Raw genomic sequence first — 9118 nt, forward strand, 5'->3', positions numbered from 1 at the left:
ACTGCATGTTCCTCATCCCATCCTTACCATCAGGTCCAAGTCCGACTTGATAACCCAATTCAAGCTCAACCATATTCGAGCTATGAGAATCCCGATTTCTCCATACTGTCTCACCAAGATAATCAGGCACGCTCAACTAGGGCATGACCCGTAACCATGATGATCGAGGCCTTGACAGTTGCTCTACTAATGGGCGGTAATAGCTTGAGATTTCACGAGGAAGAAGACAAAATTTCGGACTTGAAAAGTATCTGAGGTCCGGTCCGGAGCTGACCAGAATCTGGTCCGCCGGATTGACCTTGGTCAGCTTCTCTGGTCCGCCGTTCTGTCATTTTTCGGAGAAATTCTGAGCTTGGTCCGGGGCTGGCCAAATTTGGTCAGCCCCTGACCAACTCAGTCCGATTTCTCCTTCTCAGGCTGACCAGGCAGACGGACCGCAGTTCAAAACTGAGCTTGGTTCGTTCTTTTCAGCATTTGGTCAGCCAGAGGAAGCGTCGTTCTTTTCAGCTCCGAGCTGACCAGAGGAAGCGGAGCGCAGATCAACTGGGCTTGGTCCGGGGTGTTGGTTTAGTGCTCTATGATGTACTGTTCATGAGCTTTATTTAGATACATTCGATGTATTGATACTTTCTATGGTTTTATGGGAGTATTTGATTCATTACATGTTCTTGCATACTAGATCTGTTATGAAATCCATGTATCATTATGAATGATACTAAACTCCCTAGTCTTGTATCGTTATGGGAATAACGACATAATAAGACTAGTATGATATGTGATTGATGATCATAGAGATGATCATAGGTATTGGATACGATCACAGTCATAGGTATTCGTTGGAGAACGGAATACTGGATTGACCCGCATGAGATTGTCACATGGACTAGCGTCATGACTTGAATCTCATATGGCGGTTCCATGATTGGATCCTAAGACCTGAGATATCTACGGAATCCAACATGAGGAGTTGCGTGCTTTGAATACGTCAAACGTTCTGCGTAACAGGAGAACTATAAAGGCGTGTATCAGGTACGAAACGAATCATGTACTGGATTGTAGATAGTCAAGACGGGATTTGTACCTCTCGTAAAAGAGAGAGATATCGATGGGCCCCTCGTGTGAGCGAGACTGTAGGAATGTGTGGCCGCACTATAGACGAACGTCGTCTATTTCAGACAGTCGAACTCAGTGAACGAGAAAGCAGTCGAATCAGATAAGGTGGCTTGTCCATGCCTTATGTTCGACATATGATATCACGATACAAAAGGATCATCAACCGGAATAATCTCTGGCGTTCGTAAAGATCACGAACAAACTCTATTCGAGATAGGTAGTCATAGTGTCTTGCTAGAGACCGCCTATGACTTGTATACCCGAAATAGGGATTTCGCGGGCTTCAGTTTGTCCGAAATTAAACCGAAATTAGGGTTAAATCACTTTATAAAAGGGAGATTAAAAACCCTAATGAAGGAGGAGAAAAAGAGCCAACTTCAGAACACTCTTAGCAGACTTTTGGAGAGATCCAAGAGATTGAGAGTGTGATCAAAGTCCGTTTTTTCTCGAAGCACAAATCGAATAGCGGATTCGAGTCCTAGCAGACAAGTTCCAAGCGTTGGAATCCATCCCGAGGTGTGGATACGTGTAGAGGGCGAGGTAATCTTCATGCCTTTCGTGATCAGACGTGATCTTCGATTGATACAGGCCCTGGATCGATTGAGGTAAGCGTTCTAACGTTTCTACGATTCATTAGAAGCATGGTTCTAGGGTTTATTAAATTTTTGTTTTATATCTGCTGCGCAAACCCTAGAATCGATCTCTTAGGAATAGGATTCGCTCTAGAGATCCCAGGAAACCCAACACGGGGCTGACCAAGTTTGGTCAGCCCCGGACCAACTCAGTCTGTTTACTCGGTCAGTCCGCCAGTCTTCGTCTCGGACCTGTGTTGTTCTCGCCTGGTCCGCCGGACCAACTTTTGGTCTGGGGCTGACCAGCGAGAACTTTGGTCCTCCTGACCAAACACACGGTCCGGAATTTGATCTGTCTGCTGGTCCGGCTGACCACTCTTGGTCCGGCTGACCGCGGACAGATCAGATTCGGAACAGATTTTTTCGGGCTTCGAAAATCAGGGTTTTGTCCCAGTTTCGACGCACCGTTAACCCGTCCCAGACTCCATACCATCCATGCATCATTCAACAATCACAAATATCATTAAACATGCATAGATTCAATGATTACATGCAATTTAACGATTAAATCATGCAATCATACAACAGGCACGACGATATACAGAGAACCAGGCTCTGATACCACTGTTGGGATTATCTACGGGTTCCTAGCATGCGATCATATCGATCTAGGGTTTGGTTTACTAGGTTTCATGCAGCGGAAGAAAGATCTAAACCTAGTCAAACGTCACACGCAACCAAACTCGCAAAACCCGAAAGATCGTGTATATCACCGAGGAAATCGTTACTTACCTCGTTCTCGATGAGACTTGAAGTTTATTTCGATCCGGGGCCTGTTCTAAATCACCTAGGACTGAAGTTACAGTCCCTCTACACGTATCTGATAACATGTATTTTGGTGACATTTTGGTATAGGATGTCTAGTGCATTTTACTCAGTTTTGAATATTTATAGGCATTCTAGAGCATATTTGGTCTCGATATTGTTTGGTTGCTTTCTTTGGTGTCAAAACAGGTATTCATGCATAAAAGAGAGCAAAAGGAGTGGAAAACATGGACTACGAAATATCACAGACGAAACGGGAACATTTGGAGTTGTTCTGGGGAAAAACACGAAGCCTAAAAAGTCAGATCTTGCAAGTCCAATAACTTCCACTCTACAAGTCCAAATTGCGCGTTCTCTACCTCATTGGAAAGCTCTCTTCAATATCTACGCATAGATCGCACAAATCCGACATTGGAGCAGAAAGTTATGAGCAAATCTGTCAAGCATGTTCGAGTTGAATAATCGACACGAATCGTGTTGCATTCGACACGGCCGTGTTGTGTCCGTGCTGAAAAAAGTGAAGTTTTGCTCAGAGAATTGACACGGACCGTGTTGTCATTCGACACGACCATGTTGATTCAAACTCGCCCCTGTTCAGTCCATGTCTAAAGTGCAGATTTTTAACAGAGAATTGACACGGACCGTGTTGCATTCGACACGGCCGTGTTGCGTTACAGGAAAACTTCCTATTTTGCATCTGAACTTCCGTTTTCAGCAAAGGAAGAAGCCCAACTGCCAAGCAAATAAATAGGAGACGTCTTAGACTTCAGAAATGGATCGAGAGATCACAGGAGAAGCCAGAGAACTCGAGAGAGAATCAAGACGAAGTTTCCCGGGAGCAGAGATTGAAGAATCGTTGTCGAGAGATCGCTGCGAGTCTTCTTTATCTGTTTCTATGTTTCTTCTTATTAATTTGAACTCGTTTGTTGTTATGGGTAGTGAGTAGTCATCTTACTATAGCTAGGGATTTTACCTTGTAGGGATCTGTTTGGTTTTTATTTTCCGAGACTACGTTATCGATACTCGTCGGTTTAATTGAATTGAGTTTATTGCTTTTGATCTTCTTGGCCAGTTGATTGATTGATTTTAGATTCTGATTTGCAACGAGAGTTGAGATTAGATTCGGAACGAATTCATTGAATGAATTGATTAAGACTATTGAGAGATAGGTTAATCGGTTTAGGAACTATGATAGTGATCGTTAATGCATTTGATATTTTAATCTATTAGGTTGAGAGATCGATAGGTTAAATTATTGGATAGTGGATTTAGGACTTGAGAGAGCCAAATCTGATATTAGAACTTGAGATCCCCGATTAGAGTTCGATATTCGTAGATTCTCCATCCTTAGAAACAATCCCTGCGCATTAAGGTTATCCCGAAGCTACGGTGGTTTAATTATCTGATTTTACTTAGTTTATTTATTGCTTTATTTTCGGTATTAATCTATTCCATCTGCTATTTCCTGAACTGATTCTTAGTGAGTCTTGTTCTTAGTGTTAACTATTCCCTGTGTTCGACCCTGGTACTACAGTTGATCCGTATCCTTGCGGTATTTGCTGTATCTAGGTTTTTTATTACTTGAGCTTATTTATACACCTAGATTTGCGTTATCAAGTTTTTGGCGCCATTGCCGGAGAATAGTTTAGCGCTACGATAGAGATTCCTTTGAGTCTAGGTCTTAGTCCTTTCTGGAGTCTTGTTTTTTGAGTCTTTTGGTCATTGTTTGTTTTTCAAATTTCTTGAGTCTGGTTTTTTTTTTTGTGTTTTGCGTCTTTCCGTTGTCTCCTTTTTCTCCTTGGTTTCTTTAGTGTGCGAGGTATACCCTCTCTACCCTCTCCAAGAGCATGAGTAGAGAATTATGGATATGAGATATCTCATGAACGATGTGCTGTATGACAACTCTTTTAATCCCGGTTGGACGAACTATCCAAATTTCTCCTATGACTCATATGCTCCAAATGCTCCACATTGGGATTTCAATGACCACCAGAATCATGGATCCTATGAATTTCAAGCGTATCAGCCTAGATCCCCATTTCACTACGATCAGGGTTATGAGGCATACTACCATTTTGAAGAACCACCTCAGGAGGCATACGCTTATCCACTACTTCAAACTCAACAAGAGGTAGATTCTGATATAAAATACATGTTTATTCAGGTTTTGCAGAAAACAGAGAACATTTTTAATGAGCTAAAGGGCTTCATGAGGGATGTGAATTCGCGACTCGAGCTCATTAACAATCGACTCGCTAGTCTTATCTCCTCATCGGTGTGGTCACAAGAAACTCTCACGGAACAAACAGAAATTGATCCTAGAGAGTACCTTAACACCATACCACTGAAGGATGTGGAGCAATCTGAGTTAGGCACACAACAAGTCATCAAGAAAGGTAAGTGTTCTAATGCGTATTTGGATTATAAACCTAACTCTTTGACCACAGATGAGCATTTGAGCATGAATTGTGAGGAGATAGAACCAAAGTATGTGCCTTCACCGCCAAGACCACCACCGGTTCCATTTCCTTCACGCCTAAAGAAACACAAGAAAGACGTTCAGTTTGATCAACCATGTTCACAAAAGCAAAAATTCGATGTAAAATCACATAAAGTTGAACTGGTTGTTTACTCGTCTGAGACTATTCCCATCTCGAGTCGAGCAGTCCCCCAAACTGATATTCAAAGAGATCCACCACCTCTTTCATCCGACTTCCATGCTGACCCCCAATTACCACCACTCAAGTTTCGGTCGGTCAGTAAGGTAAATGAAGAGCTACATCACTTTGATCGAAGCCACACCAAATCAGCTGAATTTGTCTCATCTAACCCCATTCCACTTCAAACCATTCCTCCAAGACCCATTCCCCCAGAACCCCCTCCTATTTGAGTAAGATGGGTCGAGCTAAAGACATTAAACAAGCGCTCGCGAGAGGCAACCCGAGTTTTTCTTTCAGGTTAGTTCTTCTTTCCTTTCTTTATTTTGCATCGGATATTGGTTTGTGTCTCTTATCACCAGGTTGAGTTCTAATGAGGAGCTATTGAGGAGGCAAAGATGCTAGCTATGCGATTGACGTAGGCAGAGTTAAGTGCGAGTGAACGAACATCGCGAGCTAAGTATTTTTTAACTTTTTGATTTTCTTCTCTTCTGTCTCATCTTATTGGTTGCCTCTACTAGACGAGAATTGACACCGAGGACAGTGTCCAGTTCAAGTCTGGGGGAGAATTCCTCTAATGCCAAACCATATCTATTTAGCGTAGTGTTGCATGCATTTTTCTCTTTTTAGGATAATTTTTTGATTTTTTTTTTTTCACTTTTTAGTTGCATGTGCATATAAGATTTTTTAGGATCATATAGTTTGTTGTTAGGATTGTGCATGTACATATAGTGTTTAGGACATATAAGATCATGTGCATAAAACCGTTTTGAGCATTGATGTGATGATTTATGGTATGAGAGAGTAGAAACGTCTTGAAAATATGGCGATCCGTTAAACATGGTTAAGTTTTGTTGAATTTATTGCTTGATCTTTAGGATTGTCTAAAATGGTTCGTGGGATAGAAATCGTTGCTTGGAACCCATAGGATCGATGTTGTCTAGTCGAGTAGAAACGTTTCTATAGGAATCGTCCCCATGTTTGCTGAAATCGGTAAAGTCTATTATCAAATGCATGCTTATTTCTTCATGTGTAGAAAAAGATAGTAAGCATCTCGACACTCCGCTGTCATGATCTCGTCAACGAAAATCGTTCGAGGACATGAGTGCATCGATTAGATGGTTCGGGTCTAAGTTGTGGGTCGGGTCATCCAATGAACAAAATCGACAAAAAGAGCGATTGTGAACCCTTCAACTTCAACGTCCTAGGAATCCGAGATGACAACAAAAGAAAAAAAATCTAGCTAGATGAAAAAAAAGAAGAGGAAAAAAAATGAATGACGAAAATGTAGACTAGATACGATTAGGTAGAATGGCGTGATAGGTTCGAGAAACATGCTTGGTGGATGATTGAAGCTCTTGGATGGTTCTGGGTAGCGGTATAGATCCCATAACTAGGAAAGACTTTCCTTTAGAGAGGGAGATCATACTAGACAGACTTGGTCATGGTTCACGGGGATCTAGGTCGCATAGGGGTTTCGCTCTTGATTATCATTTTGACTTATGTCATTGACTCGCCCTCCTTTCAGACCGCTTTTCACGGAGTATTTGCTCGAGGATGAGCAAAGGTTTAAGTCTGGGGGAGTTTGATAACATGTATTTTGGTGACATTTTGGTATAGGATGTCTAGTGCATTTTACTCGGTTTTGCATATTTATAGGCATTCTAGAGCACATTTGGTCTCGATATTGCTTGGTTGCTTTCTTTGGTGTCAAAACAGGTATTCATGCATAAAAGAGAGCAAAAGGAGTGGAAAACATGGACTACGGAACATCACAGACGAAACGGGAACATTTGGAGTTGTTCCGGAGAAAAACATGAAGCCTAAAAAGTCAGATCTTGCAAGTCCAATAACTTCCACTCTATAAGTCCAAATTGCGTGTTCTCTACCTCATTAGACAGCTCTCTTCAATATCTACGCATAGATCGCACAAATCCGACATTGGAGCAGAAAGTTATGAGCAAATCTGTCAAGCATGTTCGAGTTGAATAAATGACACGAACCGTGTTGCATTCGACACGGCCGTGTTGTGTCCGTGCTGAAAAAAGTGAAGTTTTGCTCAGAGAATTGACACGGACCGTGTTGTCATTCGACACGGCCATGTTGATTCAAACTCGCCCCTGTTTAGTCCATGTCTAAAGTGCAGATTTTTAACAGAGAATTGACACGGACCGTGTTGCATTCGACACGGCCGTGTTGCGTTACGGGAAAACTTCCTATTTTGCATCTGAACTTCCGTTTTCAGCAAAGGAAGAAGCCCAACTGCCAAGCAAATAAATAGGAGACGTCTTAGACTTCAGAAATGGATCGAGAGATCACAGGAGAAGCCAGAGAACTCGAGAGAGAATCAAGACGAAGTTTCCCGGGAGCAGAGATTGAAGAATCGTTGTCGAGAGATCGCTGCGAGTCTTCTTTATCTGTTTCTATGTTTCTTCTTATTAATTTGAACTCGTTTGTTATTATGGGTAGTGAGTAGTCGTCTCACTGTAGCTAGGGATTTTACCTTGTAGGGATCTATTTGGTTTTTATTTTCCGAGACTACGTTATCGATACTCGTCGGTTTAATTGAATTGAGTTTATTGCTTTTGATCTTCTTGGCCAGTTGATTGATTGATTTTAGATTCTGATTTGCAACGAGAGTTGAGATTAGATTCGGAACGAATTCATTGAATGAATTGATTAAGACTATTGTGAGATAGGTTAATCGGTTTAGGAACTATGATAGTGATCGTTAATGCATTTGATATTTTAATCTATTAGGTTGAGAGATCGATAGGTTAAATTATTGGATAGTGGATTTAGGACTTGAGAGAGCCAAATCTGATATTAGAAATTGAGATCCCCGATTAGAGTTCGATATTCGTAGATTCTCCATCCTTAGAAACAATCCCTGCGCATTAAGGTTATCCCGAAGCTACGGTGGTTTAATTATCTGATTTTACTTAGTTTATTTATTGCTTTATTTTCGGTATTAATCTATTCCATCTGCTATTTCCTGATCTGATTCTTAGTCGAGTCTTGTTCTTAGTGTTAACTATTCCCTGTGTTCGACTCTGGTACTACAGTTGATCCGTATCCTTGCGGTATTTGATGTATCTAGGTTTTTTATTACTTGAGCTTATTTATACACCTAGATTTGTGTTATCAGTATCCACACCGACGGGAAGGATTCCAAACGATTTAGAACGAATCTGCTAGGATTAGTGAAGAAAAGGGTAACTCAAGAGACGAGATCCAATCCCGGGACAATAGAAATCGAAGAGAATAGGTTCTCTAGGGTTCTAGGATGTTTCTCTGAGTTTTAGTTCGACCTTAATTAAGTTTGGACGAAATCCCAAACTTAAATAAGATTAGAAAACCCTAAAATCGAATTATGAAAATTTTCCAGATCCCGGTCCGCCGGACCAGGAGCTTGGTCTGGCGGACCAGGCTAAGTCCGACGCTCGTGGACCGGCTGACCTGAAGGCTTGGTCTTGCGGACCACGTGTGGTCAGCTCCGGACCAAGATCCTTCTTGGTCTTTCCGGTCCGTCTGGCTTCAGTCTCGGTCCGTCTGACCCACTGTCTGGTCCGCGGCTGACCAACTCTTGGTCAGCCGGACCAGACTTGGACAGATGACCTCCTGACTGACTTTCGGACCTCCTGGGCTGACCGACTTGGTCCGGGGCTGACCAAACTTGGTCAGCTCCGGACCAACGCACTGAAAACTTCTTTTCATGCTCGTTTCGGTCAAATCTCGTTTCCATTCTTCGGATTCTTCACGTATAAGTCCATCCCTATTGGTGTGTGACCCTGTAGGCTCATTCTAAGTGGTAGTGACTTTAGGAACCTTTCCCGAACCACAAGTCATGGTTGGCCTCTAGCAAGACGCCATGACCACCCATTTAGAATTGAGTTAGAGGTGATCTAACCAAGGCATTAACAGCTCGAATTCTGATCCTTTGTCTCACGA

The sequence above is a fragment of the Tarenaya hassleriana genome, unplaced genomic scaffold (assembly GCF_000463585.1).
Source record: "Tarenaya hassleriana unplaced genomic scaffold, ASM46358v1 Cleome69, whole genome shotgun sequence".
Taxonomy (NCBI): domain Eukaryota; kingdom Viridiplantae; phylum Streptophyta; class Magnoliopsida; order Brassicales; family Cleomaceae; genus Tarenaya; species Tarenaya hassleriana.